This window comes from Hyla sarda, chromosome 3, assembly GCF_029499605.1.
Source record: "Hyla sarda isolate aHylSar1 chromosome 3, aHylSar1.hap1, whole genome shotgun sequence".
Classification (NCBI taxonomy): Eukaryota; Metazoa; Chordata; class Amphibia; order Anura; family Hylidae; genus Hyla; species Hyla sarda.
In genome coordinates, this window is record NC_079191.1 from 94,439,015 (window position 1) to 94,457,699 (window position 18,685).

At 44.9% G+C, this 18,685-nt stretch overlaps 1 long non-coding RNA gene across 2 annotated transcripts in view; it reads right to left on the bottom strand.

Moving 5' to 3' along the window:
* LOC130361540 (uncharacterized) overlaps positions 1-18,685 on the bottom strand; it is a 70,159-nt gene that overhangs the window by 15,083 nt on the left and 36,391 nt on the right. For both annotated transcript variants that reach the window (XR_008891046.1, XR_008891047.1), the window contains exon 2: positions 12,687-12,765. This is a non-coding gene — a long non-coding RNA (uncharacterized LOC130361540). The remainder of the gene's footprint in view (positions 1-12,686; positions 12,766-18,685) is intronic.

Sequence of the window (18,685 nt, forward strand, 5' to 3'; positions counted from 1 at the left end):
CAAGGCAACAGTTTAGGGCCACATATGGGGTATCAATGTACTCGGGAGAAATTGCCTAACAAATTTTGGGGGGCTTTTTCTCCTTTCACCCCTTATGAAAAGGTGAAGCTGGGGTCTACACCAGCATGTTAGTGTAAAAAAATAAATTTTTTACACTAACATGCTGATGTTGCCCTATACTTTTCATTTTGACAAGAGGTAAAGGGAAAAAAGCCCCCCAAAATTTGTAAAGCAATTTCTCCCGACTACGGAGATACCCCATATGTGGGCGCAAAGTGCTCTGGGGGCGCACAACAAGGCCCAGAAGGGAGAGTGCACCATGTACATTTGATGTGATTTGCACACAGGTGGCTGATTGTTACAGCGGTTTTGACAAACGCAAAAAAAATAAAACCCCACATGTGACCCAATTTCGGAAACTACACCCCTCACGGAATGTAATGAGGGGTGCAGTGAGAATTTACACCCCACTGGTGTCTGACAGATCTTTGGAACAGTGGGCTGTGCAAATAAAACATTTTGTACAGCCCACTGTTCCAAAGATCTGACAGACACCAGTGGGGGGGGGGGGGGGGGTAAATGCTCACTGTACCCCTTGTTACGTTCTTCAAGGGGTCTAGTTTCCAAAATGGTATGCTATGTGGGGGTTATTTTGCTGTCCTTGCACCATAGGGGCTTCCCCTATTAACCCTTGCAAAAATGTGAAATTTTGGGGGGGAAACACACATTTTAGGGACATTTTTTTTTTTTACGTATGCAAAAGTCGTGAAACCCCTGTGGGGTATTAAGGCTCACTTGATTCCTTGTTACATTCCTCAAGGGGTCTAGTTTCCAAAATGGTATGCCATGTGTTTTTTCTTTTGCTGTCCTGGCACCATAGGGGCTTCCTAAATGCGACATGCCCCCCGAGCAAAATTTGCTCTCAAAAAGCCAAATATGACTCCTTCTCTTCTCACCCGTAGTGCACTTCAGGTCAACTTATGGGGTACCTCCATACTCAGAAGAGATGGGGTTACAAATTTTGGGGGGTATTTTCTGCTATTAACCCTTGCAAAAATGTGAAATTTGGGGGGAAACACATTTTAGTGAATTTTTTATTTATTTTTTTACATATGCAAAAGTGGTGAAACACCTGTGGGGTATTAAGGCTCACTTAATTCCTTGTTACGCTCCTCAAGGGGTCTAGTTTCCAAAATGGTATGGCATGTGTTTTTTTTTTTTTTGCTGTTCTGGCACCATAGGGGCTTCCTAAATGCAACATGCCCCCCAAAAACCATTTCAGAAAAATGTACTCTCCAAAACCCCCTTCTTCGCTTCTGAGCCCTCTACTGCGCTCGCCGAACACTTTACATAGACATATGAGGTATGTGCTTACTCGAGAGAAATTTGGCTACAAATATAAGTATACATTTTCTCCTTTTACCCCTTGTAAAAATTCAAAAATTGGGTCTACAAGAACATGCGAGTGTAAAAAATGAAGATTGTGAATTTTCTCCTTCCCTTTGCTGCTATTCCTGTGAAACACCTAAAGGGTTAAAACGCTGACTGAATGTCATTTTGAATACTTTGGGGGGTGCAGTTTTTATAATGGGGTCATTTGTGGGGTATTTCTAAGATGAAGACCCTTCAAATCCACTTCAAACCTGAACTGGTCCCTGAAAAATAGTGAGTTTGGAACTTTGAAGCCCTCTGGTGTCTTCCAAAAGTGAAAACACGTAAATTTTATGATGCAAACATAAAGTGGACATATTGCATATGTGAATATAAATTTTTTTTTGGGAATATCCATTTTCCTTACAAGCAGAGAGCTTCAAAGTTAGAAAAATGCAAAATTTTCAAATTTTTCATCAAATTTTGGGATTTTTCCCCAAGAAAGGATGCAAGTTACCACAAAATGTTACCACTGTGTTAAAGTAGAATATGTCCCGAATAAACAATCTCGGAATCAGAATGATAACTAAAAGCATTCCAGAGTTATTAATGTTTAAAGTGACAGTGGTCAGATGTGCAAAATATGGCCTGGTCCTAAGGTGTAAAATGGCTGGGTCCTTAAGGGGTTAAAGAAGTTGTCTCATTTAAAAAAAAAAATACCAACAAACAAAAGTTCTATACTAATGCATTATGTGACATTTAACATATTTAAATGTACCAGGATTACAATATTGTTTGAGAGATATAAGATTACTAATTCTCCATGTACCTGCATTGTATTGATAACTGTTGGTTACGACCCACTAAGTCGGGGTAAGGGTGGGTTCACACCACGTTTTAGCTATATGGGGACCGGATCCAGCTGGGCGGAGTGAAAACCGGGCGCTCCCATATCCCAGCCGGTCCCGGCCCCCTTCTCATTCATTTAAATGAGCCAACCGGAGTCAAACAATGTCTCCGGTCAGCTCATTTTTGCCCCATATCCGTTTTTCTGAACCAACTGAAAACCGCAGTTTGACTCTGGTCAGATCATTCAAATGAATGAGAAGGGGGCCAGGTCCGGCTGGGATAAGGGAGCACCTGGTTTTCACTGCCCCCAGCCAAATCAGGTCCCTGAATAGCTAAAACGTGGTGTGAATGCTCCCTAACACATGCTCAGTTCAACTGCAGTGTCCTGAAGGTAATGGCAGTTTGTTTCCACTGTGCTTATAAGCAAGGGGGATTGGGGGAAAGTTGCCTGGCAACGGTAGGGTTCCAGCTCAGAGAGGATACTAGGGGATCAGATCCATGAGGGAGAAGAACTCTACAGGGATATAAATTATTTTTGTACCCCTTTACATATATGTATGGGGCACACATCTGATTTTACCAAATTTGCTCTGTGGGACAATCATGTTAAAGAAAATTCAATGTATGGATTTCTTTTTATGATTCAGTACTAACAGTCATACAAGAAATCCAGCATTATAATAGTGAAATATACGTTATTTCAGCCTAATTTCTTGTTTTAGGTTATAACAGGAGGTCATGTTAACCCCTTCAGGACCAAGCCCATTTTGGCCTTAAGGACCAGAGCGTTTTTTGCACATCTGACCACTGTCACTTTAAACATTAATAACTCTGGAATGCTTTTAGTTATCATTCTTATTCCGAGATTGTTTTTTCGTGACATATTCTACTTTAACGTAGTGGTAACATTTTTTGGTAACTTGCATCCTTTCCTTGTGAAAAATCCTAAAATTTGATGAAAAATTTGAAAATTTTGCATTTTTCTAACTTTGAAGCTCTCTGCTTGTAAGGAAAATGTATATTACAAATAAAAAAAAAATTTATTCACATATACAATATGTCTACTTTATGTTTGCATCATAAAAGTGACGAGTTTTTACTTTTGGAAGACACCAGAGGGCTTCAAAGTTCAGCAGCAATTTTCCAATTTTTCACAAAATTTTCAAACTCACTATTTTTCAGGGACCAGTTCAGGTTTGAAGTGGATTTGAAGGGTCTTCTTATTAGAAATACCCCACAAAAGACCCCATTATAAAAACTGCACCCCCCAAAGTATTCAAAATGACATTCAGTCATCATTTTAACCCTTTAGGTGTTTCACAGGAATAGAAGCAAAGTGAAGGAGAAAATTCACAATCTTCATTTTTTACACTCGCATGTTCTTGTAGACCCAATTTTTAAATTTTTACAAGGGGTAAAAGGAGAAAATGTATACTTATATTTGTAGCCCGATTTCTCTCGAGTAAGCACATACCTCATATGTCTATGTTAAGTGTTCGGCGGGCGCAGTAGAGGGCTCAGAAGGGAAAGAGCGATAAGGGGATTTTGGAGAGTACGTTTTTCTGAAATGGTTTTTGGGGGGCATGTTGCATTTAGGAAGCCCCTATGGTGCCAGAACAGCAAAAAACCCTCACATGGCATACCATTTTGGAAACTAGACCCCTTGAGGAACATAACAAGGAATAAAGTGAGCCTTAATACCCCACAGGTGTTTCACGACTTTTGCATATGTAAAAAAAAAATATTTTTTTTCACTAAAATGTGTGTTTCCCCCCAAATTTCACATTTTTCCAAGGGTTAATAGCAGGAAATACCCCCCAATATTTGTAACCCCTTCTCTTCTGAGTATGGAGGTACCCCATAAGTTGACCTGAAGTGCACTATGGGCGAACTACAATGCTCAGAAGAGAAGGAGTCATATTTGGCTTTTTGAGAGCAAATTTTGCTCGGGGGGCATGTCGCATTTAGGAAGCCCCTATGGTGCCAGAACAGCAAAAAATACCCACATGGCATACCATTTTGGAAACTAGACCCCTTGAGGAATGTAATAAGGAATAAAGTGAGCCTTATTACCCCACAGGTGTTTCACGACTTTTGCATATGTAAAAAAAAAAAAAAAAAATTTCCACTAAAATGTGTGTTTCCCCCCTAATTTCACCTTTTTGCAAGGGTTAATAGCAGAAAATACCCCCCAAAATTTGTAACCCCATCTCTTCTGAGTATGGAGGTACCCCATAAGTTGACCTGAAGTGCACTATGGGCGAACTACAATGCTCAGAAGAGAAGGAGTCATATTTGGCTTTTTGAGAGCAAATTTTGCTCGGGGAGCATGTCGCATTTAGGAAGCCCCTAAGGTGTCAGAACAGCAAAAAAAACCACACATGGCATACCATTTTGGAAACTAGACCCCTTGAGGAACGTAACAAGGGGTACAGTGAGCATTTGCCCCCCACTGGTGTCTGACAGATCTTTGGAACAGTGGGCTGTACAAGTTTTCATTTTCATGGACCACTGTTCCAAAGATCTGTCAGACACCTGTGGGGGGTAAATTCTCACTGCACCCCTCATTACATTCCGTGAGGGGTGTCGTTTCCGAAATGGGGTCACATGTGGGGTTTTTTTTTTTTTGCGTTTGTCAAAACCGCTGTAACAATCAGCCACCCCTGTGCAAATCACCTCAAATGTACATGGTGCGCTCTCCCTTCTGGGCCTTGTTGTGCGCCCCCAGAGCACTTTGCGCTCACATATGGGGTATCTCTGTAGTCGGGAGAAATTGCGTTACAAATTTTGGGGGGCTTTTTTCCCTTTTACCTCTTGTGAAAATGTAAAGTATAGGGCAACATCAGCATGTTAGTGTAAAAAATAAAAAATTTTTACACTAACATTCTGGTGTAGACCCCAACATTTCCTTTTCATGAAGGGTTAAAGAAGAAAATACCCCCCAAACCTTGTAACACAATTTCTCCCGAGTACGGCGATACCCCATATGTGACCCTAAACTGTTGCCCTGAAATACGACAGGGCTCCAAAGTGAGAGAGCGCCATGTGCATTTGAGGCCTAAATTAGGGATTTGCATAGGGGTGGACATAGGGGTATTCTACGCCAGTGATTCCCAAACAGGGTGCCTCCAGCTGTTGCAAAACTCCCAGCATGCCTGGACAGTCAACGGCTGTCCGACAATACTGGGAGTTGTTGTTTTTCAACAGCTGGAGGCTCTGCTTTGGAAACAGTGGTGTACCGGATGTTCTTATTGGGGGAGGGGGGCTGTTTAGGGGTATGTGTATATGTAGTGTTTTTAACTTTTTATTTTATTTTGTGTTAGTGTAGTGTAGTGTTTTTAGGGTACAGTCACATGGGCGGGGGGTTACAGCGAGTTTCCCAGCGCAAAATTTGCTGCATCTCAAGATGCGAGAAACCCACTGTAAAAGCCTCGCCCATGTGAATGTACCCTGTACATTCACGGGGGTGGCGGGGCGGGGGGGCTTGCATCAGCTGTTGCAAAACCACAACTCCCAGCATGCATGGTCTGTTAGTGCATGCTGGGAGTCATAGTTTTGCAACAGCTGGAGGCACACAGGTTAGGAAACACTGAGTTAGAAACAGACAATGTTTCCCAACCAGTGTGTCTCCAGTTGTTGCAAAACTACAACTCCCAGCATGCCCAGACAGCTGAAGGGCATGCTGGGAGTTGTAGTTCGGCAACATCTGAAGGGCCAGATGTTGCTGAACTAAAACTCCCAGCATGCCTGGACAGTCAGTGCATACTGGGAGTTGTAGTTTTGCAACAGCTGGAAGAGCACAGATTGGAGACCATTATACAATGGTCTCCAAACTGGGGCCCTCCAGATGTTGCAAAACTACAACTCCCAGCATGCATGGTCTTTTAGTGCATGCTGGGAGTTATAGTTTTGCAACAGCTGGAGGCACACAGGTTAGGAAACACTGAGTTAGAAACAATGTTTCCCAACCAGTGTGTCTCCAGCTGTTGCAAAACTACAACTCCCAGCATGCCCAGACAGCTGAAGGGCATGCTGGGAGTTGTAGTTCGGCAACATCTGAAGGGCCAGATGTTGCTTAACTAAAACTCCCAGCATGCCTGGACAGTCAGTGCATGCTGGGAGTTGTAGTTTTGCAACAGCTGGAAGAGCACAGATTGGAGACCATTATAAAATGGTCTCCAAACTGGGGCCCTCCAGATGTTGCAAAACTACAACTCCCAGCATGCCCAGACAGCCAAAGGCTGTCTAGGCATGCTGGGAGTTGTAGTTTTCAGACTCCTAGAAGCAGCAGTGAAGATCTTCACTGCTGCCTCTGAGGACCACATACTTACCCGTCGCTGCTCGTCCACGTGGCCGGTCCCGCGCTGCTCCTCGGTCCCGCCGCTGGATCAGGTAAGTCCGCCGGTCCCCTCGTGTCCCCCCCCCTATCCTGCATGTCCCCGCGAGCCCCTGCAGCGCTTCGTCCCCCGTTCTGCCCGACTTCCAGGGGCGGGCAGTGCGGGGGATCTGAACTTTCACCCCAGATCACTGTGATTGGTCCACAGGGACCAATCACAGTGATCGCTGACCAGGACCATCAATTGATGGTCCTGGGGGTGAAGCAGAAGTTGTCCCCTGCTGGAAACAGCGGGACTTCTGCCAGTTAACCCGTGCGATGCTGCGCATCGCCGGGTTAACTGCATGTCATTTATAAACGCCGGGATGCGCGAACGCACTGCACAACCCGGCGTTTATATATGACATTCTGCGGGAAGGGGTTAAAGGTCAGACATCTCTTACATTACTTCCCTGTCACCCCCATTAGTAGGTCACATACACTGAACATATAGGTGTGTTTTAGACATTTAGGTGCTTTTGACTTTCTTAGTATAGAAAACTATACATATAGGGGGAGATTTATCAACACCAGCGCAGAGGAAATGTTGACCAGTTGCCCGTAGAAACCAATAAGATTGATTCTTTCATTTTAAAAAGGCCTCTAAAAACTGAAAGAAGCGATCTGATCTGATGCTCCACTCTTCCTCTACACAGGTTTTGATGATTCTCCCCCATAGACTTAATATACCCATACAGGACATACACCCCCCCAACTCTTTGTATAATAGAAATGAATATAAACAGTATATACTTGGTCATTTGTGATCATCAGCAAAGTGTATAGTTAAATAACTAGATTTAATACAATTAACACTATTATTGTGACACATTATATTTAAAAAATCTAGTCATTATTTGCAAGTCTAGAACTCTAGATGTATTCTGATCAATATTTAGGATTGATGTACCTCTCCTGTGTCATCTTGTCCTCTTCCTCATCTCCTGCTCTTTGTGTGCGCTCCCTCTGATACCTAAGGCCTGAACTGTACTAGTGGCTGGTAAAGGTATCAACCAAAGACTGATGTCACATGTGTGATGTCATAAGGGAAGGTTAAGAAAGAAAGCTGGTAAGGCCACTGTATGATTTTATAGTGTTATTTTTAATGGGATCTGTTAGGCTTCCATTGTGATATCTAACATTTTACAAGACAAAATATTAAAGAATGTTGTGCTATAAATAAAAAAAATCCCCATTATACGACTCTGTTGGTGGAAAAATAAAAAGTTATCTTAGAAGGCAGGGAAGAAGAAGAAAAAAAAGAAAATAAATGAAATGGGAAGAGTTAAATAGGGTCTGTCACATTTCTGACACACTGGGCTATATTTTCAACCAGGAACCTGGGGGGCAGCATTAAAAATATTTTAAATACGTATGATGTAGCTGCTGCCGCCATGCTGTACCCTAGAGAAAAATAATGAACCTTAGTTAAATCCGAGTCAGAACAGCCGCTCATTATGCTCATTTTGCTGCATATTTGTGACAGATCTGCATTATAAAATAGGGGTTGAGGTGGATTTTCATCAGCGGAAATTTGCTGCCCAAAATTTGGCACAGAGAGCCTGCTCCTCTTCAAACTCACAGCAGGAAACATGGGGTTGGCTGTCTGGGGATGCTGAAAGTTGTAGTTTTGCAACATCTGGAGGGCCACAGTTTGGTGACCACTGTGCAGTTGTCTCTAAACTGTGACCTTCCATATGACATTTCCAGGCCATTCGGATCTCTGGTGACCCAATGGCCTGGAAAAAAAAGAGATCGGTGCCGTAAGTTCCCAGTTCCGAGTTTGAGTTGTGAGAAATTTGCCGTGGATCAAACTTGTAGCGGAAAACTTGTTGTAAACCCGACTGTGTGTACGTACAGAAAAAACACCTACACTACACTAACACAAAAATAAAGAGTAAAACACTACATAGACACACACCTTTGCATCATTACCTCCTGACCCAACCCCCAATAAAAATTAATAACAGCTCGTACGGCACTGTTTACTAAATGCAGCCTCCAGCTATTGCAAATCAACAACTCCACAGCGTGGCCGAACTGCCATTGACTGTCCAAACATGCTGGGAGTTGTAGTGTTGCAACAGCTGGAGGCATCCTGTTTGGGAAACACTGCTGTAGGGTACTTTTAGTGGAAGAGGCAAGCACAATGGTTGCATAGGAGTCCACTCCTATGCAAATCCCTAATTTATGCCTAAAATGCGCATGGAGCTCTCTCCGGAGCCCTGTCGTATTTCAAAGCATCAGTTTAGGGCCACATATGGGGTATTTACATACTCAGGAAAATTTGTGTTACAAATTTTGGAGGAGTTTTGCTACTTTTACTCCTTATGAAAAAGAAAAGTTGGGGGCTACACCAGCATGTTAGTGTAAGAGAAATTCACTTTTTACACTCACATGCTGGTGTTCCCCAATACCTTTCATTTTCCGGCCGGGTAAAGGGCCCGCCGCTACTAAGGATCCGGGACACTCATCCCGGCAGACAGCGCTGCTTTCTCCTGTGTGGTAGCGGGGTGTGATGAGGGCAGATGTTGTTACCCTAGGGGCAGATGGCATTAACCCCTTGTATTCATGATGCCAGGGCGTGGTTTAGCCTAAAACCAACCGAAGGTATACTGCTGGATCCTGGGCTAGGCACGGGGGCAATAAAGACTCCGACGCCAAGTTACTGACAATGGTAGCTTTACTGAGGGTAGACAGTTGGTAAAGTCTATACAGTTCAGCCACGGCACAAGGAGTTGACCAGTGACGCAGAGACCTTAAGGGCTTGCTAGGACTCGAAGTAGGACTGGACAATTAAATGCAAACCACGCTGAATTGACAAATGACAGGGACTGACTTGACTTGACTCATAAAGCTGTAACTTTAGCTTACTTGACTTGATGGTGGCTGCAGGACTTGACTTTGAGGTTACCAACCCTCTGGACACACACACTAGGCACGACTGCAGTGGACCTCAGCTTAGCAGAAGAGCAGAGCTCAAAGAGAGAGAGGCTAGCTCCACCCAGGGCTTGTATGGGGGAGACTAGCAGGGAGCCCATAGGTCACCCCTGGAATCACCTGGTAACTGGTACCTCCTGGGTAACAAGCACATGGCATAACTCTTAAGGCCATAACACATTTTATACAGTACAACATATTTACCATTGAGAAACTAATGCAGGGGGACCTGGGGACACCTGGAGAAACACCTCCCGTACTGGGCCACCACACCTGTATGTGCGGTGCACGCACATACAACAGATTGCATCTCCTCTGTGCGAGCCGTATCTGCGGCCTACACATGGAGGAGACGTGACCTCCGCCCCCCCCCCCCATGCAACATGCAGTGCAGGCGCCGATGATGTCACTCATCGGTGCCTGCACTGTGAAGGAGAGAAGACATGGGCCCTGCTGCTGAGGAGATCGCTGCGTGGGATATCAGGCGAGCATCATTTTTTCTTAACCATCGTAGTGGAAAGGGTGGGGGTTTAATTGCTGCCTATATGGGCAAAGGGTTAGGGGGCTTAACGATATGGGGAAAGGGGTGGGGAGTTTAACTGCTGCCTATACCCATGGGGAAATGGGGGGTGTTAACTGCTACTTATACTTATGGGGAAAGGGGGGGGGGCGAATGAACTTCTGCCAATACCTATGGGGAAAGAGGGGTTAACTGCTACCTATACCTATGTGGAAGGCGGGGGGGGGGGGGTTAACTGCTGCCTATACCTATGGGGAAAGGGGGAGGGGTCTACTCTGTTCCTATACCTACAGGGGGGGAGGGTTAACTCTGCTACCTAAACCTATGGGGAAGGGGGGTTAACTCTACCGCCTATGCCTACAGGGAAGGGGGGTTAACTCTGCTGCCTATACCTACAAGGAAGAGGGGGGGGGGGGTAATTCTGTTGTCTATACCAACAGGGAAGGGGGGGGGGGCTACCTAACTTTATATGTATGCCTAAATACTTACCTACATACCGGGCTATCTAACTACCTACATACCTGGCTACCTAACTATGTACATGTCTGGCCTTCATACATGGCTGCCTAACTACCTTGCTAGCCCCCTACCTACCTACCTGGCTAGTCACCTACCAACATATCTGGATTCCTGATCCGCCTACCTAGTTACTTATTTACGTGGCTACCTATCTACCTGAAGGGGATTATTACAGTTTGTGGGCCTATAGATGGGTGGACACTGAAAAAATGTAGAGTCTGACATGTTTGCCCTGCAGATGGTAAGAGATTGACATGGTGGTCTGATCCAGACAGAGAAGAAAAGGAAAGAGGACGCTGCAGATCAGTGGTATATATTTACTCCTTGTATACCAGTATTATTGGTCATGGAAATTTGCCTACGTTAAAGTGTTTCTTACATAAATACATTTTAGTTTATTATGTGGGAGATTTGGGTGGAAAAGGGACGTGGTAGAAGACTGAGGAGGCATTGGGCCCTTCCTTTTTTTGGTCTGGGGGCCCCAAGTGTTGTCAGTCCACCCCTGACTCCATATGTGGACACAAAGCAATGTGTGGGTGCAGGGACGTGCACACATAGGAGTGAAAGGGGGCTGGAGCCCCTGCTCTTTTCCTCACCTGCCCCTCTAGTGCCCTCACAAAAAGAGCTGCAGGGTGACAGGTGAAGTAAAAAGGAGATTTGTATGTGGTTTAATGGAGGGTGCTCTGCCCTCCCTGCAGCAAGGGGCGCCACTCACCCTGTCATTATCTGCCATTTCTCTGCTTCTCTCCACACGGAGGAGACAGGAGCAGCGGAGGCAGAGAGAAACCCCGCCCACTGCATGTCCAGACACAAAATTCAGTCTATGCAGCCCTTACTGTAAGTGACTGTAAATATATGTGAGTGATTGTGTCTACGTGTGTGTGTGTATATGTGAGTGATTGTATGTCAGTGTGTGTGTGTATGTATATATATTTGTGTGTATGTGTTTGTGTGTATCTCTATGTATGTGCCTGTGCAGAGAGGGATGGCTGGGGCCTTAGTGTAAGTGACTGTGTATATATGTGAGTGACTGTATGTCAGTGTGAGGTGCATATATATGTGTGTTTGTGTGTGTGTCTATCTCTATGTATGTGCCTATATATGTGAGCAAGTGAATCTATGTATATGTGTATGTATGTATGTGTGTGTATGTGTGTGTGTATATATATATATATATATATTTATATGTGAGCAAGTGAATCTATGTATATGTGTATATATATATGAGCAAGTGAATCTATGTATATGTATGTATGTATACAGTGGCGTTGCTAGGGTTGGTGTCACCCGGTGCGGTAGAAAATGGTGTCACCCCCATACCTCCCTCCTCCCCCCAGTAAGTTTTTAGCCTGTTGTGACAGACACCACTGTTGTAGCGCATTGTGAGAAATTCCAGTATAATAATCAGATATACCAGTTGCCACAGAATGGGAAAGGGTTAAAGAAGTTTTCATCATTTAAATATACTGCTCCCAGAATTACTTAAAGGGGTACTCCACTGGAAAACATTTACTTTTATATAAACTGGTGCCAGAAAGTTAAACAGATTTTTAAATTACTTCTATTTAAAATCTTAATACTTACAGTACTTATAAGCTGGTGTATGCTCCACAGGAAGTTGTGTAGTTATTTCCAGTCTGACCACAGTGCTATTTGCTGACACCTCTGTCCATGTCAGGAACTGTCCAGAGCAGGAGAGGTTTGCTATGGGGATTTGCTCCTACTATGGACAGTTCTTGACATGGACAGAGGTGTCAGCACAGAGCACTGTGGTCAGACAGAAAATAAATTAAAAAAGAAAATAACTTCCTGTGAATCGCTTATACAGCAGCTACTAAGTACTGGAAGGATTAAGATTTTTAAATAGAAGTAATTTACAAATCTGTTTAACTTTGTAGCACCAGTTGATTAAAAAAAATGTTTTCCAGTAGAGTACCCCTTTGAGCAGTGGTGAGGTTATGCTGGGAGTTGTAGTTTCACTGACCTAACTGTAGAACTGACAAGGGACTACAGGTCTGATAGGACATAGAGAGGAGAATGAACAATGATATCAGTGACTACAGGTGACGTCTTCTCTATAGTCTTCCCTTATCTAATTCAGATGGTACATACCGCCTGGTCCAGCTAAAACTTCTGTCTGTAGAATGTGACGCCCAGACGTCTCCTCACTATGTCAGCGCATTCTCATCCTCTATATGAAAACAATTATTATTATAAACCTGCCAGACACTGTATCCTCTAAATATAATACTACTATACACTATACTCTTTGATTATAAACCTTCCATACACCATACCCACTGAATATAATACTACCACACACTGTACATTCTGAATATAATGCCAACAGATACTGTACACTCTGAATATAAATCTGCCACATACTTTACCCCTGAATATAATACAGCCACACATTGTACCCACTGAATATAATACTACCACATACTGTACCCTCTGAATATAATACCAACACATACTGTACACTCTGAATATAATACTACCACCCCCTGCGCCCTCTGAATATAATACTTAGAGATGAGCGAACTACAGTAAATTCAACTCATCACAAACTTCTCGGCTCGGCAGTTGATGCAGTTCCTGCATAAATTAGTTCAGCTTTCAGGTGCTCCGGTGGGCTGGAAAAGGTGGATACAGTCCTAGGAGACTCTTTCCTAGGACTGTATCCACCTTTTTCAGCCCACTGGAGCACCTGAAGGCTGAACTAATTTACGCAAGATAAGTCATCAAATGCCGAGCCGAGAAGTTCGTGACGAATCGAATTTACTGTAAGTTCGCTCATCTCTAATAATACTACCACAAACTGCGCCCTCTGAATATAATACTACCACAAACTGCGCCCTCTGAATATAATACTACCACCCACTGCGCCCTCTGAATATAATACTACCACAAACTGCGCCCTCTGAATATAACGTTGCCATACAGTGCACACTCTGAATATAATACCACAACCGCAGTAACACCCCTCAACATCCGTTAGCTGATGCTATTACCACGGGAGGGGGGTATTGGTGGTGTTGCTAAAGGATGATGGGGGTGCTACTACTGGGGGGGGGGGTGTTGCTGGAGGATGATGAGGGTGCTACTGGCCATCCCCCCTGGCAGTATTACCCCCATCATCCATCGGCAGGATCATCCTCCTGACAGGATCTGCTGATGGAGGTGCTGCTGGGGGGGGGGGGGGGGGTGTTGCTGGTGGATGATGAGGGTGCTACTGCCAGGGGGGGAGCATTAGGTAGGCAGCAGTTCCCCCACATTAGGTAGGTAGCAGTTTCCCCACATTAGGTAGCATCTTTTCCCCACATTAGGCAGCATAGATTCCCCACATTTGGTACCAGTTCCCCCACATTAGGTAGGTACCAGTTACCCCACATTAGGTAGCAATTTCCACACATTTGGTAGCACAGATTCCCCACATTAGGTAGCAGTTTCCCCACATTAGGTAGCATAGATTCCCCACATTCGGTAGCACAGATTCCTCACATTAGGTAGAATAGACTCCCCACATTAGGTAGAATAGACTCGCCACATTAGGTAGTAGTTTCCCCACATTAGGCCGCAGGTTGCCTTGCAGGTTCCCCACAATGGGTCAAAGTCTCCCCACATTAGATCGCTGGTTCAACCCCCCCCCCCCCACACACACACACACGCACACACAAAAAAAAAACCACATACAACACAGAGAGACACACACACAAACACACACACAGTCAGAGACACACACACTCACAGACAGACACACACACAGAGTCACACACACAGTCACACAAACACAGTCACACACACACACACACAGAGTCACACACACACTCAGAGAGTCACACAAACACACAGTCACACACACAGTCACACAAACACACAGAGTCGCACACACACACACAGTCACACACACACAGAGTCACACACACAAACATAGATAGAGACAGACAGACAGAGAGACAGACACACACACTCACCCATCCAGCGCAGCGATCCTTCTCACTGGGCGATCTGCGAGTGACGTAAGTGACGTCCCCCTGCGCGGCCATGCGGTGGGACGTCAGGCCGGCGCAGACGTGGGAGCGGAGGCCGGGCACAGTGCTGGTGAAGGTGAGGGGGGTGGTGTGATGACGGACGGACGCACTGAAAGGGGGGGTTGCTGACGGACGGGCGCACCGCACACACACAGCGCAGGTGAAGGCGGGGGGGTGCTGACGGATGGGAGGCCGGTCGGGCACAGTAGGGGGGTGTCAGTGTAGCTGGGGAGGGGGGTGCTGCGGAGCATCTTGGTGTCACCCCATTAGGTTAGGGCCGCACCCCCCGCACCCGGGTCGCAACGCCACTGGTATGTATATGTGTGTGTATATAATGTGAGCAAGTGAATCTATCTATGTATGTGTGTGTGTATAAATATATATATATGAGTAAGTGAATCTATGTATGTGTGTATGTATGTATATGTGTGTGTGTGTGTGTATATATATGAGCAAGTGAATCTATGTATGTGTGTATGTATATGAGCAAGTGAATCTGTATGTGTGTATGTATGTGTGTGTGTGTATGTATGTATGTGTGTATATATCTGTGAGTGATTGTATGTGTGTACCTGTATGTATGATGTGCTTGTTGGCTGTATCTTTTAGTATATATTCCATGTTATATGTGTGTCTGTGTATTTATGTTTCTTAATGTATATTTGTACCTATATGTATGTGTCAGTGTCTCTTTGTATGTGTGTATATTACCTATGTACTGTATGTGTGTATATTACCTATGTACTGTATGTGTGTATATTACCTATGTACTGTATGTGTGTATATGACCTATGTAATGTATGTGCCTTTATGTTATGTGCTTGTATTTATTGTATGAAGCACATTATTAAGGAATTATTGGAGGAATGTAAACACAGTACATAGGGAATTTATGGAAGCACAGTATATATTTCATTATATTAGAACATTATATTTTTTGTGTATGCTGGCACTGTGTATAGATCCTTAGGGTGCGTTCAAACGTGCCTATTTTTGCTGCAGATCTGCTGCAGATTTTGCTTCCCATTGACAATGGGTAGAGAAATCTGCTAAAGCAAATCTGCAGCAGATCTGCAGCAGAAAATATGCACGTGTGAACGCACCCTTAGTGGTGGCACAGTATAGTTAAATAATAGTGGCACAGTATATAGTTCATTAATGGTGGCACAGTATATAGTTCATTAATGGTGGCACAGTATATAGTTCATTAATGGTGGCACAGTATATAGTTCATTAATGGTGGCACAGTATATAGTTCATTAATGGTGGCACAGTATATAGTTCATTAATGGTGGCACAGTATATAGTTCATTAATGCTGGCACAGTATATAGTTCATTAATGGTCCCACAGTATATAGTTCATTAATGGTGGCACAGTATATAGTTCATTAATGCTGGCACAGTATATAGTTCATTAATGCTGGCACAGTATATAGTTCATTAATGGTGGCACAGTATATAGGGAATTAATAGATGAATGGTGGCACAGTATATCATTCATTAATGGTCGACAGTATATAGTTCATTAATGGTGGCACAGTATATAGGGAATTAATAGATGAATGGTGGCACAGTATATAATTAATTAATGGTGGCACAGTATATAGTTCATTAATGGTGCCACAGTATATAGGGAATTAATAGATGAATGGTGGCACAGTATATAATTCATTAATGGTGTCACAGTAAATAGTTCATTAATGCTGGCACAGTATATAGTTCATTAATGGTGGCACAGTATATAGGGAATTAATAGATGAATGGTGGCACAGTATATAGTTCATTAATGGTGGCACAGTATATAGTTCATTAATGGTGGCACAGTATATAGGGAATTAATAGATGAATGGTGGCACAGTATATAGATCATTAAGGGGGGTAAGGTATATAATTAAAGGGAAACTGACAGGCTGTTTACTCGCACTAAACCCAATGCACTAGGTTACAGTGCAGTATACAAAAATTGGTCTTTCCATTTTCTAGGTATTGCCCCACATTGCTAGTATGCAAAGTCAGTCTTGTGCGCAATGGAGGCGGAGCTTCCCTGCCTCCATTCTGTATGCTGTGCTATGCCTGGACGTCTTTGTATATTTATAATTCTTTTTTTGCCAACTCTAGTATATTGTAGACTGTAAGTATATATTAGTGTGGTGTCCATCTCTTCAGTGTAAGAACCAGGGCTGTGAGAAGATTCCTGCATAAGATGGGTGCTGGGTGATTGGGGATGGGTGCTGGGTGATGGGTGCTGGGTGATTGGTGCTGGGTGATTGGTGCTGGGTGATTGGTGCTGCGTGCTGGGTGATTGGTGATGGGTGCTGGGTGATAGGTGCTGGATGATTGGTGATGGGTGCTGGGTGATTGGTGATGGGTGCTGGGTGATTGGTGATGAGTGATTGGTGATGGGTGATTGGTGATTGGTGATGGGTGATTGGTGATGGGTGATTGGTGATGGGTGCTGGGTGATTGGTGATTGGTGCTGGGTGATTGGTGCTGGGTGATTGGTGCTGGGTGATTGGTGCTGGGTGATGGGTGCTGGGTGATTGTTGATGGGTGCTGGGTGATTGGTAATGGGTGCTGGGTGATTGTTGATGGGTGCTGAGTGATTGGGGATGGGTGATGGGTGCTGGGTGATTGGTGCTGGGTGATTGGTGCTGGGTGCTGGGTGATTGGTGATGGGTTCTGTCATATAGAGCTCAGGTGGGGGCATATAGGGGGAGATTTATTAAAACCTTTGCAGAGGAAAAGCCCTCTGCAAAACGATCTGATTGGTTGCTATGGGCGACTGCACCGCTCTTTCTCTGCACAGGTTTTGTATAAATCTCCTCTATAATACAGTATATTATAGGGCAGCTGTCACATGTTTTCTGTAAATAAGAGAGGGATTGGCGTGGACCGTGCTGGTGGACCGGTTCTAAGTTGCTACTGGTTTTCACCAGAGCCCGCCGCAAAGCGGGATGGTCTTGCAGCGGCGGTAGCAACCAGGTCGTATCCACCAGCAACGGCTCAACCTCTCTGACTGCTGAAGATAGGCGCGGTACAAGGGAGTAGACAAGAGCATGGTCGGACGTAGCAGAAGGTCGGGGCAGGCAGCAAGAATCGTAGTCAGGGGCAACGGCAGGAGGTCTGGAACACAGGCTAGGAACACACAAGGAAACGCTTTCACTGGCACAATGGCAACAAGATCCGGTGAGGGAGTGCAGGGGAAGTGAGGTATAAATAGGGAGTGCACAGGTGAACACACTAATTAAGCCAACTGCCCCAATCAGTGGCGCAGTGGCCCTTTAAATCGCAGAGACCCGGCGCGCGCGCGCCCTAAGGAGCGGGGCCGCGCGCGCCGGGACAAGACCGACGGAGAGCGAGTCAGGTACGGGAGCCGGGGTGCGCATCGCGAGCGGGCGCCTCCCGCATCGCGAATCGCATCCCGGCTTGGGAGAGGTATCGCAGCGCACCCGGTCAGCGGGTCTGACCGGGGCGCTGCAATTGCGAGGATGTTGCGAGCGCTCCGGGGAGGAGCGGGGACCCGGAGCGCTCGGCGTAACAGTACCCCCCCCCCTTGGGTCTCCCCCTCTTCTTGGAGCCTGAGAACATGAGGACCAGACTTTTGTCTAGGATGCTGTCCTCAGGTTCCCAGGATCTCTCTTCTGGACCACAGCCCTCCCAATCCACCCAAAAATTTTTTTTTCCTCTGACCGTCTTGGAGGCCAGTATCTCCTTCACGGAGAAGACGTCAGAAGAACCGGAAACAGGAGTGGGAGAAACAAGTTTGGGAGAGAAACGGTTGATGATGAGTGGTTTAAGGAGAGAGACATGGAAGGCATTGGGAATACGAAGAGAAGGAGGAAGAAGGAGTTTGTAAGAGACAGGATTAATCTGGCACAAGACTTTGAAAGGACCAAGATAGCGTGGTCCCAGTTTGTAACTGGGGACACGAAAGCGGACATATTTAGCGGAGAGCCATACCTTGTCTCCGGGAGCAAAAATGGGGGGAGTTCTTCTTTTCTTATCGGCAAACCTTTTCATGCGGGATGAAGCCTGTAAAAGAGAATTTTGGGTCTCTTTCCATATGGTGGAAAGAT